The following is a 14,108-nucleotide window of genomic DNA, read 5'->3' as shown; positions in this document are numbered from 1 at the left end:
ACGTGTTTTGGACAATAAATTAGGATTGATAGTCGGAAAATCGTGTGAAGGAACATACTCGAAGAGAATAAATGCGGAGGTTTCCTGAGAATCCAAACGCCTAGTCGTAAGTTTCCAATCGTTATCCCCTTTTTCATCACGTACCTGGCTCCTGATTGCCTTTGAATATTTTTTCGCAACGTTTCATGTTCCCCGTTCGGCTTGTTAGACATGCACCAGAGCAGCCTGGTGTCATACCGGTGGAAGACGACTATCACGAATGGCTTCTTTGCTCTGAATTTTGCCACACGATAGCATCCGAAACGCGTTCACTCGAGTCAAGTGGCATAAATTCCGACAGAAGCGTCTTTGGAATTTTTCCGATAGTTGATCAGGTCGAAATATTATACAGATTTTTTTTTATCGTATTTGGGGTGACTAAACCGTATGAATGCGAACAATCTTTAACAATTAATTTTAATCATTCCGAATGAACGTTTTTAGGATGAATAATGCAAACCGAAATCCAAGCAAACCATTGTTTCGTCCTTTTTCTCGGCAACGGAAACGGGTTGCTGATTATTCCTGGAAACCACTTGCATCCGTTGCAAAATTTACGGCTAAATGTACTCTGGAACTCTCTGCCGGTGAGGAACTGCAGGAAACTACATTTTCAGCCTGCAGCAGACATGGCAGCAGAGTGGTAGACATTCAGATCATTCCTCCCTTGTGTCTTGTTGTTGTTGTTGTTATTGCTGTTTGCCGTCCAACAATGCAATGGACCTACTTTTGTTTTGCATTCTGTAAAGCCCAGTGCCACCGGCCTCGGCATTCTCGATGCACACGCCATGAGGAATTGTCGGTGGCAGTGTGTAATTCGGACAGTTCGTTTCGGTTTACCACGTACAGTAAAAATAAGGGTAGAAAAAATCGACCGAATGAATTGGAGAAAGCAGAAATATTTTCGAAATTATTTTGAAAAAAGCAAAACATTTTACTCCAACTTACCACCACCTCACCTCTCTGTCTCCGCGCGTTCAAGCATCGACCGGAATTTTGCAAGGATATACAATTTTCGCGAAAGCTTCTCTGCCTACTTTGTTTCGGTTTTTTTTCCCTCTCCGTTCACCCTGTGTGGGTGTCCCGCTTTTTATGATCCATTATACATCGCATGATGGATGGTAAAAATTGAGCTATTGTTGGGCGAACTGCCGGCAGATGTTTCCTGAGCCGACAGAAACATTCGGGTCAACGTCTTGTCGGAGGAAAATTGGACAAAAGTATCCGATTTTTCCGCCGGCAAAGCGATATGATTGATCCGTTTCAGTGACCTATAATACTTCGAGTGCAATAATAGAGATATCGTACATACCTATTTTTTTTATCCATTTTATATGTCAGTGGAAAACAGACAATTTTCCTACTTTTTCCAGTAGAAAATGCCTACGAAGAAAAATGAATGATTTGACAGCTCCCACCTAACGAAACTAATTTCGAATGAATCATCGAAGTTGCGGTAGCTGCCTTTTGGTGTGCCCACCTTCAACCTTGGCATTGGGTGAACAGCACATCAAATAAATGTGTCAAATTTATCACTTATCTGTTCGTTCCGTGAAAAAGGTCGTATCAGTGGCGGAAAGTAGCAACAATTCGCAAAGCTCAAGAACGGATCGCGGAGGTCAGCCGTTTGTGGTCTCTGGTCATGAGGTGTCAACTCGGTACAATCGATCCTCCGACAGCCGCCACCACCACCAAGCGGAATGGTGGAAAAATGTATGAAAAAAAATCGTGTGGAGCTGCCAAGAGTTGTAATCACTGCCTGATGTTGGGAGCGTGGTACATGAAGCCAACGAAGACCCATTTTTGGTACCGACGGTTTAAGACTTCGAAAACTCGGTGTCGATCGTGATTTTTTTCTACTTCGGAAAGATTTATCATCAACTCATGTGAGTTCCTACATTGCTTTATTGCGGTACCAGTTCCGTTGGAGTTACAAATCGTTTTTTCCAAGTGATAATGTGACTCAAAGTAGAATGCGTTTCCTGAAGAAAAAAAAAACAAAAAAGACGGACAATTTCTAATATGATTCAATTATCATTTGTGTAAATTATGCTAGCTTTCACTTCTTCATTTAAGTACCAGCATTACTGTATAGATTCGCATTTACCGATTCTTGAAAGAACGGATTATAAAAGGCGGGTGGGTAATGTCAGAGACATAACTGGATGACGTAAATACGAATAAAAATGATAAATGGGTGAATTTCGCAACTTTTACTGATTTGCTTTCCAAAATGTAACGGTGCATTTATACTAAAGATTGACTTTTTGACGACAAATATTTTCTACCACACAATTAAATAACGGGGAACAAATGAGAGTAAAAAAAAATCATTCCGGATTTGCATATTTCAGTGAAGGAAACTATCAAAATGTTGTAGGGGATTCATTTCTGGCATTCAGAAGAACCAAATTGTGGAATTCTCTGCGATATTAAACGCTTTTCGTAGCATTTTGCTCGAACGCGAAGCAGTCAAATGCTGGCTTTATTCGCACTCGTTTGGTACGAATTCTGCACTGGAAGGAATCTTTATAGTTCTTTATAAAACATATGGAACCATTAGAAGGGCTGATTTTGCATAATGTTCCCCATCGTTGTCCACTTTTCTTTGTATTTTGCTCCAATGCAAACGACCATCAGCAGCAGGGTGACGCAATCGTTCGTTTTTGAAAGGAAACTAGCTCTGCGAATGTCCCGCAATTGATTCAATACGGAACTGAATTTCTTAAGACTGGAACTGAGCTCTGGATCTGAACCAATCGGCATGATAGATTCACAATGTAGGAAAACTTCGTATAGCTCTTTGGGAATATATTGATAGTACTAAAAAGAATCGATTTATAGAATTCAGAAGCTGGACCCCCCCCCCCCCCCCCGCTTATGCGGATTCTGATTCTGGCAATAAATCCTAAATCTGGATTCTGAATCTTAGTTCTGGACTCTAGAGCTGAGTTTTGGATATGAATTCTGTACCAGGATTCTGGACCTGGAATCTAGAATTGAACTATGAACCTGAATTCTGAGCCTGGTTTCAGAACCTCGAACTGAATTTTGGATCTTGATACTGAACCTGGTCTCGGGACCCCCGGGAATTCTTGAACTGAATTCTGGACCTGCATTCTGAAACTGATCTTTGGATCCGAATCCTGAAACAGAATTTTGGATCTGAATTCTGGAACAGAATTCTGAATCTGGTTTTTGAACAAGAATTCTGAACCTGGATTCTAAATTTCAATTCCGAAACTGATCTCTGCGGTTGGATTCTGGAACTTCATTCTGAACCTGAATTCCAGAAATGAATTCTAAACCTGGAGAAACGCGTTCTGCACTTGAATTTCAAATTAGAATTCTGGGATTCTGGGACTGAATTCTGAACCAAGATTCTAGATCTGGACCTGAACCTTGACCGACGGTAATGACGTACTTATGCTCAGTCAAAAGGACAGAATATGTCCAACAGGTTACGCGGGAATAAGCGAGTCATTTAAAGGGTGTACGGGATGGAATCACACAAAACATATTCGGCAAAATTCACCCATTGAACCGATCATCTCCAAAGTTTCAGGGAATCAAATCAAAAATATTATTTGATTTTTGCCAGTTTCGCTTTATTCAATTCAATACTATATCCAAATGTAGAAATATTCAACACTACTCATAAGGTTTTGTATAACGTTTGGACCAACATTTTTGCACGGAATACCATTTTTCTCCACATTCCTCCTATTTTGCTATCTTAGGATGTAGTCCAGTACTTTTCAATTGACCGCTGTTCCGGTACGTTCAGGGAATTCAAGTCCTTCGGCATGAAGTTGATCTCATTAGCCTTGTACCACTTCAAACCATCTTCCGAGCAATGGCACGAGACTAAATTCGACCAGAAGAGTGTATGACCATTGTGTGGCCTTAGAAGGGGAAGTAGTCGCTTTTGGAGGTATTCTTTTATGTATTTGTGCCTATTGATCATACTGATTGTCACATACGGGTGGCTCCGCTTTCCACGTGAGCAAATTGATTGCCAAATTATGCACTTTTGTTTGCAAACTTCGACACGACTTTTGGAATTCTAACTAAGTGAAAAATAGAACTCCCGGAAGCTACCGGAAGTCGAAAGATAATTTTCGATGGCGAATTAATCTAGCGTAATGACTGTAATTTTCGTTCCTCAACAAAATGGCCCAGAGAAGTCGTTCTTTCCGACACATTCGACCCATAGAAATCTGATTTTCATAAATAAACCACAACAATTTTCTGCATGTTCAGAATTTATAATTTTTACGTTCCTGAAAATACAATAATCCTCAGTATTTTCACTTCTGTGTCACGTAAAAATAGGAATTTGTTAGTGAATGTTTCTATTATGATATGTTGATTTCTCTGGGCAGTCGGCTGTCGAGGATATTACAATTATTCATCTCATAACATTCAAGATTTTGTCTAATAATTTTATCCCTGTACAAATGACCTACAATTAATGAACGTTAATAAAATTACCTCTCATGTTTGACTACGGCTCTGGCAAAGACACAGTGCCGAAGAACTTCTATTTATTTCTCCTATAACTGTTTAATTAGAAAGAGCACCATTTCTTCACAAGGTAGTTTGAAACAGACTTTATTCAACTGCACTGTGTTTGAAAAAGAACTTGTTTCAATCCACTTAGTGGTACAATGATGTCAAAAGATTGAAAACGTAAAGTTTGGCTAGGCTAATTTTTTGATATATTATGTTAAAAAGCCTAAATTTACAACAAAGTAAATAAAACATGTTGCGCCCCATGAAAATAGTTACACTAATGGAGAAATGAAAAAAATTGGGTTCAGTATTTTTCGGTGGAAAACGTTTGTACCAAATAATACGAATATCTGAGAGGTCGTATATCTTTTTGTCATAGAATTGCTGCATAATTATTCGGTCTGTCTCACCTGAAAAAAAAATCACATTCCTACACCGGAAAAAAGCTTCAATTAAAAGCCACTTCTAAATCACAAGCCCGTGGGTACGTCATCAACGTAAACGATGTCATTAGATAATGAACACCGCGCGCGCCGAAAAGTCATTCAATACTATTTACAAAACGCACCTTTGCCTAAATAGGTTACCCGGCAACGCACGGCAGCAACATCAGAGAACAAAAGCAGATACGCACCGCCATCCAATCTAGTAGGCGCGGGAGTGTAGTGCGTGGTGTTTTGCGGCCGGGAAGAAGAGGGACACAAACCATGGCCTGCTGCCATCATCGCTCAAAACTAAGCGCTCACTTCCCGTTTTTCATGCTCGAGTGGCTTCGTTAGTATTCATTGACTGTGCGTACGTCAATGGGTTTTCGGAGCGTTCTAACGGTGATTTGTTGCCGTTCGGTAGTTTTGTTAGAACCACCCTCCTTCCTCCTTTCGGCTACTATTCACCATTCGCCAACCCGATTTGAATGGAATGATAAAAATCGAAAAAAAAACCGCTTCGCTAATAAACCGAAAGACGTAAACTGTCATCGTTGGCGGGCGGATCTCGTATCGAGATCGTCGGATCGGACTTTCGAACGAGACAAACAAACGAACGAGGCTTCCGCACCACTCCCTTTGCGGAAGAGAGATTGAGTCATCCCAGTCAGCAGTCAGTCATGTGCCATTTCGAGAGCCATACTTCAGATTGATCGTTACCGAAAGATATGCAAATTTTGGTCCCAACTTGCGACATCGATCGCCACTCGACGCCACGCGAGGCTCCCGCGCGGATGATGGAGAATAATTTCCACAGGTGACGACCCTGGCTCTATTCAAGAATCGAAGACGCTGTCCACTTGCATTCCGGGAATTGTTCGATTCTTCTGCCTGTCGATGTCAGCTTGGCTCCGGAGCATAGATTCTGACAGAAGCCTAGCTGAGTACCAACACCACGCACCGATTACTGATCGAACACGCAAGATAAGTGAGAAGCTTCAAGAGCCACTCAACCTTCAATCGACGGTTTACCATCGCGAGCACACGTCAAAAGGTGATAATGGGTTCCAACCCTCTCGTCCCAGTGTCCGTTCCGTTTCGTTCAAACCCAACCCAACTAAGTCAGCCTATTGTTGGCACTCATGGTGCTAAAGACCCCACAAACCAAATTATGCTAATGCCGGGAAGGGGGAGGATCTGAAAGGAAGCCCCAGAATCTAACGCGCGGAGGAGGGGGAACCGGGAGGGCAACCGAAAGGTCAGCATAGACAAATCGGTTGTGAGAAAATCTACCTGCGCCGAGAGACTAACTCTGGGAACTGGCGAGGCCAAAGATTTTAATCTGATTACGAGTTGGAGGAATTGGCGTTTAGAAGCGACTTTTGAGCAGCTTGAAATTTGCACACTATTTAGCTGTGTTTTTTTTTTCGCCAGAGGCAAAACAAATCGGAACGTGCGGACAACGATGGCCAACGTGCTAAACAAGGGGGGTGGGGGTGGTCTATCCGGGTGGCCTTGGCTTCTAAGATTTAAGTTGGGACTGGCGTTCGAAATTTGCTAGAAAAGGAGCAAGCCTAATCGGGACTTTGCGGGTTTACGAAGTCGAAGAGGTCGCTGAAGAAAGAGAAAAAAACGAACCAATCATAATTTAACAGCTTTCGGAAACTGGAGTTGCCTATTATATTTCGGGATTAGAAGAGAAAAAAATATATTGCCATATAAAATAGTTTCCGTTAGATCTACGATTGAGAACACGAACTCGAAAGCTTGAAATAAATTAAAAAAAAAAAGTTTTCAGATTATTATATGAATCGGGAAACGGTCTTTGGCAAAATAAACCATGCAGCGAAATGAAGTTACGCTTTTGTTCAAGATTTTCAAAAATTTTCTATAGTTGTAGCTTATTGTTTATATTGGAAAAGTTCTATCTTCACGAGAGCCAAAAACCGCTGGATTGGTCGCAGCTCCAGGTAGGATTCGCCTCTTTTGGTACAACGTGGACTCCATCCGCTGTATACCATTCCAAAACAACTCCGGTGTAGTGACAAGATGCCAAATCAGGCCAGAATAGACAGGGAGCGTCATGGCCGCGTAGGAATGGTAACAATCATTTCGTTAGGCATTTTCCACGGTATATTTCCTTGCTTCCCAGTTCCGGTAGTGATCAAGTTTTGGCTTACTCGACCACAGCTGCATATTGCCTGCCAAAGCAAATATTTTTCTTTGATGGACTTTCCTTTGTCCTGAACGCGGAACAACTTACAAACCCGGGTTTTAGCCGCTACATTCTGTTTACCATTACGATTCGGTATAATTTTCATATTGAACGACTTCATAACACATGGATCAATAAGTCCCGAGACTAACAATGGAAACAATATTTTTTTTTGCAAAATTTTTTTTTATTCATCAACATAATCACCTTTTAGGGTGATACAATGGTTCCAACGTTTATAAAAAAAATTATCTTTCGCTTCAAAATAAGCTTCAGTTTCAGCGATGACCTCCTCATTCGAGCCAAATCTTTCTCCCTGGAGCATTTTTTTAAGATCAGCAAAGAGCCAGTAGTCACTGGGGCTAAATCTGGCGAGTATGGGGGTGGGGAAGCAGATCAAAGCCCAATTCGTTCAATTTTCGCCAATGTTTTCATCGACTTGTTGCAGGGTGCATTGTTGCTGTTTTTGTTCCATCGAAAGCAATCGCGGCACCCGCTTGGAAAAGCCTTTTTCATGCTCAATATTTCATGAAGGATAGTAAACACACTTCCATATGATATCTGTGTCATCTCAGCAATCTCACGGAGCTTCACTTTACGATCTTTCATTATAATTTTTGTCACTTCACCCACATTTTCCGGTGTAACGGCTTCCACAGGTCTACCCGAGCGTTCCGCGTCATTTGTGTCGGTACGACCACGTTTAAACTCGGCGAACCACCGACAAATCGTTGCTTTTGATGGACAAGAGTCCGGATAACATTTTTCAATCCATTGTTTCGCTTGCACGGTGTTTTTACCCATTAAAAAACAATGTTTTATCAAAACACGAAACTCGGTTTTTCCATTTTTTAAACAAACTACAAACCTCGATAACTCAGCTGTTTCTGGTCGGATCGACTTAAAATTTTGACCCGTTTCAAGCAAAGGTTAGTACTCTAGAAAGACGTGGTTGCAGGTTTACTACGAGCGCCATCTCTGCTTTAGTCTCGGGACTTATTGATCCATATGTTACGTTGCCGGTGCTTATGGGAGTATGTACGAAAATTGGAGACATTTTTATTTTTCTAGCCACAGAACGTACCAAAAGATCTGGTCTCTTCTTCAATATTAAGCTTCACCTTTGCGTCTTTCCGATGGTTCCTAAGATCCGTATTCGTTCCATTCTCAGCCTTCCTGGCTGTTGTCAAACATGTATCGAAAGATCTATGAACATTATGGACAGATCTTGTAGGAAAACCAAGTTTCCTTACTGACAGAGCCGGATTTTCATTGTGACCGCACACAATTGCTTCTTCTTACGACGCCATTTGCCATCTAAATGCTTGTGGTATCATCAAAAATTGATTCTGCACAATGAACAGACATACGTTCATCAGTCTGTGAAATATTTCACGTAATGATGAAGTAATTTCAGAGATACACGTTTTTAGAGATGTCCAGATTTCTTCGCGTACAAACCTTATTCGCTATTTTAAATCTTTCACAAGTACGACTGTATGCCAATAAAACAGGCGTGAACACTATTATCTCACATTTTATTTTGAATCAATTCCAATAAAATATTAAAACAATTATACGATTCGGCGAAAATACTCTTTTGATGAAATTACCCTTTCGGCGAAATGGTCCTAGTCCGGTACACAGAGCCCGAACTGTCACTGAGAAAGATAACGAAAAAAAAGGAAGGAGTAAGCGAGAGAGCCGTGCGAAGAGCAATCACGCTGCCTCGGTGATGATAGCTTCTGTTAGAATAAACCGAAACCGGATCAAAAAAATGGTCCTGCTAGCTCGTTTCGATAAACCTACACAGCAAAAAATTATATAATTTACAGATACAAATTTACAAATCCTCATATGACACAATTCATAAGAACGTAATCCGTGAACCGACTGAATTTTACAAGAACCGCCTATCAAGCAAATGGATAAATTTTCATGTTTTAGCACTTGGAAATATGTCAAAAAGCATTAAATATAAGTTAGATTCACTATAAAATAGAGTAAATTTGCCGCCCATATATGTCGGTCTCTGAGGACGTGAATTTACACGATTTTTTCTATGCAAAGATGTTTGAGCAAGAGAAGGAGTTTTCAGTGCGGGATGAGGTCAAAAAAATGGCAATTCCTGTCAATTTAATTATTTATTTGAGAGCAGGGAAAAGCCCACTGGAGTTAGTTTCCGTCAAACTTGCTCTCCAACAGGCATAAAACCTCCTCACTTGTTCATCAACAGATTACAATTATCCAAATGACACATTTTTCTCGTACCTAATTTAATATAATCAATACTAATTAGCCTAAAATCATATTAATACTGACTAAAACTAACTAATTCTAATTAGACAACAATCTGAGGAACAGCTTGAGAATTGATTAAAGTTGAGATTACGATTCACTGTTCAAGACCATGTGGTCCAATTTCTGCATGTTGACGAATTTTCTAGGTGATATAAAAAACAACTACAGATAACTTCACTTTTGTTCTTCTGCTTCCATGTTCACATGTTACTTCTGTAGTTTCTTCAGTTGTTAGTTTATCAACAGTAATCAGTTGCATCTAAGATTTCTATTTTCACCAAGTCACTCGCGAAACCGAAACTAACTGATGCAGAATTCGCGGATTTATTGACGGTCGCCATGAGAATTGATTAAGGTTGAGATTAAGATTGCTTTATTTTTATCAGTTCGTTAACTTATATAGTCTATTTTCTCCTAGCCTAGCTAATTAGTTTTTACAATTGGGATTACTGAGAATCCGGGAGGAGTTAGAACGCGCAGTGTAAATCGGGTTTAACCAATGGGACTCGTTGTATCGTGTCGGCCATTGTATATTTCGTGGGTAAGAGAGTGAGTGAAGCTTCTTGATGAGTGTGAACGGGTATGATGCGGAGAGGAGAGGGCGATAGCATGTTGGGTTATTCTCGTGAGTGTCGGTTTGAGTTAGTGTGTGTTCCTGAGTTACTGTTATTCTAGGTCGTGCTGGCTGGTATTCAATTGTGGGACATGAGGGACGTGAAGAAGAGGGAAGTCTGTTATGTTTTGTGTTCTGCTTTTTTCGATGACATAACGATTTGAAACTTGATGCTTCCTTGTTTCTGTAGTCGAATTTTATGACCACGGTGTTTCTTTCTCTGGGTCATCAGAACGAGCAAGTGTTGATTTTTTATTTGCCTTCATGTAGGTAATGTTTTTATTTTATGTAGGTTTTTAGGTTTTCGTGGAAGGGTACTTTTACGGGTTTTTGTTAAGTGCGTGTGGTCTGGGGTGTGTGAAAGATTTAGTCTTAAATATTCATATTACATAGTCTGGAATGTGTGAAGAGATTTAGTGTTAAAGGCTCATATTACAAGCTTTTTGATACCATTACGTGATAGGTAGAAGTCAAAAGTACTGAAACAATGATAGAACGTGCGGCCTCATTTTCCGCATGCTGAAAAACGTTTGAATCTTCGGATCTGTAAGAAGTGAAAGCAACCAGAACGCAGTTTGGAGCAAGATATATTGAACGGTTCCGAGACATGGATTCAAATCAAATAATTCAGTACGAAAGCTATGGTCTGGCAAGCAATATGTGGCAGCGGTAAGATTTTGCAATCCTCTGTAACAATTGCCTCGACGAACAGCGAAACATAGAGCAAGGAATGGTGACAAAACCGAACCAATATTGCCTACCGGCGATCGTGGATCATTTCCAGGGGGTTATCCATGATTTGAATCCACAAAGATCCTACAGTTTTCGGATCAAATCTTGCAAAATCAACGGTAGAATGCTATTCCACCAAAACTGGTTTCAAATTAATCAATCTTTGGCATTGACGAAAACATACCTTAGGAAACATGTCTCGACAGCCAAAAGCCAAAAGGTTCAAAACTTGTCGCCTAGAAGTCTGTGCTGAATATAATGAAAAACGCATTCGCTCTAGCTAGCCTTCAATCGCTAAAATAGCAAATGTTGAGAATACTAATCTGTTACGCTAGTCTTTCTTTAACAGTATATCCCATAAACATTGAACATTCAACACTTTTGTATTGTTTTTGGCTTGAATACGTTTTACTTTACTATGAAGCACCTTTTTAAAATTCGCTTTATGGAAGAATGGGTAGAATTTAATCGCATAATAATTCTATCTTTATTCTATCAGAATTATGATCAGCAATTTATGATAAAATTTTCAACAGTGTGAGATAAGCATAAATAGCTCAAAAATTAAGTTTGGTTAAACATTTGAAAACACTGCGGAGTACTCATCGCGCTTGCTTACCTTTCTCGTACCCGCGACGTCGGTTTTAGGGTAGTCAGGTAAATATCAGTCCCGATGCTTAACTGTCGAAAATCGATCATCTCTTCTTGGGATTTGGACGGAACTGAACATATTTGGTGAGGACCTTCCACGAACAGCAGAAACAACGGTCCTTCTTTGTGGTATAAAGCCTCAAACGCTCAGGTCGCGCTCCTGTTCGCGCCTCGGACGTCGTTGCGACCAGTCGCCTTCAACCATCAATCAACAACAGATTTTCAGTTATCGCATTAATCTTTCAAACACGAGATCTGGATTCGGAAACTGAATTTTGGATTGAGTTCTAGAACTGAATGCAGAACCTGTTTTCTCTACCTGAATTCTGAACTAAATTCAGGTTTATAATTTAGTTCCAGATTACCGGTTCAGAATTTAAAACTATGACTTTAGAACTGAATTTAGGATTTCAACATCAGCATTTATAAACGAAATTCAGGATATGCCTTTTGAAACTAAATTTGAACTTCAAAACTGACCAGATTTTAATTCCTAAATTCGGATTCAGAATTTGGAACCTGCATTCGGAACATGGATTCTGAAACTAGATTTTATTTATTTATTTATTATCATCGGACATTACAGTCTAAATTATATGAGTGGGAAAAAGCCCGTTTGAATGTACCAAAACATTTCAATGGCACTATTCACAAAGGGGCATAAAAACCCCTATCTTTTCCAATACGCTAAAATTTACACATAATACATCTTTCATCTACCGAGAATGTAAATCTACAAAAAAAACTACAAGGATCTTATATTATACCTTTCTAATACAATTCTATAAGAACAAAAAAGTTTGTTTGAGTACACACTAGCTTAACATTTTCAATTTAAAAACTACAAGGATCAGCCCCATGTGGTTGTTCGAGCCACTGATGTGGAACAAGGCAACCAAAATTTCTAATGATCTACAATTAAACAGTTCAATCAATCGTCACACTTTTGAATCCGAAATTGCACGAGAGCCTGCTTAGATTGATCTTGATTAGGAACCAACACCGAACATTGTTTATTTCATAGCCGACGAAATTACATCAATATCTAAAATGTATGCAATTATATTTTTGTACATACTTGCGATACGATTTTGAAATTAAAGCTTCTCTTCGCCAAGCTTGTGTTCAAGTTTTGTATGCAAGCAGTTGTTTTTATAGTGTTAAGTTTCTCTACCATTCTGCGATTTCGGTTGAAGCGATAAACTTTTTCTGATTATCAATCGAGTTCATCTTATATAAATTAGAAATTAATCTTACGCACTCAAAATTTACCCTGGGTAGTTGTCAATTTCTCAGGCGAAACGACATAACATGGAATTTCATCCGAGCTTGAATGACACAAGATCAGAGCATACCAATTAAAGCTTCAAATCGTTTTATGGCACTTTTTGTCTTGCTGTCTAGCAACAACCTACCTCTAGCATGTTACTTGTAGGACTGAAACGTTAGCTATAATTTTGCTTCTATTTATAGATTCGCGTGCTTACAACAGCTTCGCTTTTGCATCGATTGACCCCTTTGATATATCGCTTGCTGCTTCAAAACCGTCGTCTATGGCAGGGAAATCCGGAATGACGGAGATTTTTAGCAAACAAAATAGGACACTGTTCGCTATTAATCAAAATTTCAATCATTTATAATTGAAAATATGTGACTTGATACATTCAAATCGAATCATAGAAATATTTCCAATCAAATAATGATATAATATTAATAATTGATACAAAATATACTGAGCTGTAAGTGTTTAAAACCTGACCACATTTCTACGTGTATTTTTCCTTGATTTTCAGATTTGCAACCCTATATATAAAATAAAGATGTGTTCCACATCAAAATCATAACATTGTTTGTTATATTGTTTGCTCTAATTTGTTGAACTGTAATAATTCTGGATTTCGAAGGTGAGAAAGTTGCATGTCAGTTTCATTTGTATTCACGTCCTCCAGTAATGTGTGCGACATTATCCACCCGCCTTTTTTATCTAAAACTAAGTGCGTCCATACTTTCTGGGACAGTCGGTAGTAGGCTTCAGTTTCAAATTAAATTTACAAATGTTTTTAACAGCGCGTCCTAAACTCGGTACAATCAACTCCCGGCTTTGGCATGGAATCTGGGGGCCCTCTGGAAAGAGTCCCAAATCGGGAGACATCATGCTGACTGAAAGAAGCCTCCTGAAGACGACGAGCTTTGATACGGAGCACAAGGGTATGGGAACAACAAAAAGGAACACGACGACCAAGGCAATAAAAATAAATACCGGATTCTTACGAATATTTTCCCTGCGCACGGTTTCTTCCACTTTAATATTTAAACGATGTTGCGCTCTCGCTTGTTTTGTTTTGTTTCCACCGTTCGGTTCCTTGCTCGCTCGTTCGCTGAGCACGCATTCGACTATTACGAATTGACATCGGTGGCACCAGAAGGTGCGGGAGAAAACGAAAATCGGTTGATTCCGAACTGACGACGCGAGGAAACGGGGGGAAAAAAATCACACAAAAGATTTGTAGCGATGATTAAATGTTGCCGAAGCCGGTACCGGCATGAAACGAAAAAAAAAATAAGGAGAAAACAAAAAACGTTTTCGAGCTTATGTGAACCTGCCTCGATCTTGTCG

General features: G+C 39.7%; 1 protein-coding gene across 1 annotated transcript in view; it reads right to left on the bottom strand.

Annotated features, from left to right (window-relative positions):
• LOC131431006 (uncharacterized) overlaps window positions 1–14,108 on the bottom strand; it is a 352,841-nt gene that overhangs the window by 337,644 nt on the left and 1,089 nt on the right. The gene's annotated exons all lie outside the window — the stretch shown is intronic.

The sequence above is a fragment of the Malaya genurostris genome, chromosome 1 (assembly GCF_030247185.1).
Source record: "Malaya genurostris strain Urasoe2022 chromosome 1, Malgen_1.1, whole genome shotgun sequence".
In the NCBI taxonomy this organism is placed as follows: domain Eukaryota; kingdom Metazoa; phylum Arthropoda; class Insecta; order Diptera; family Culicidae; genus Malaya; species Malaya genurostris.
This window is presented reverse-complemented; position numbering and strand designations above follow the sequence as displayed.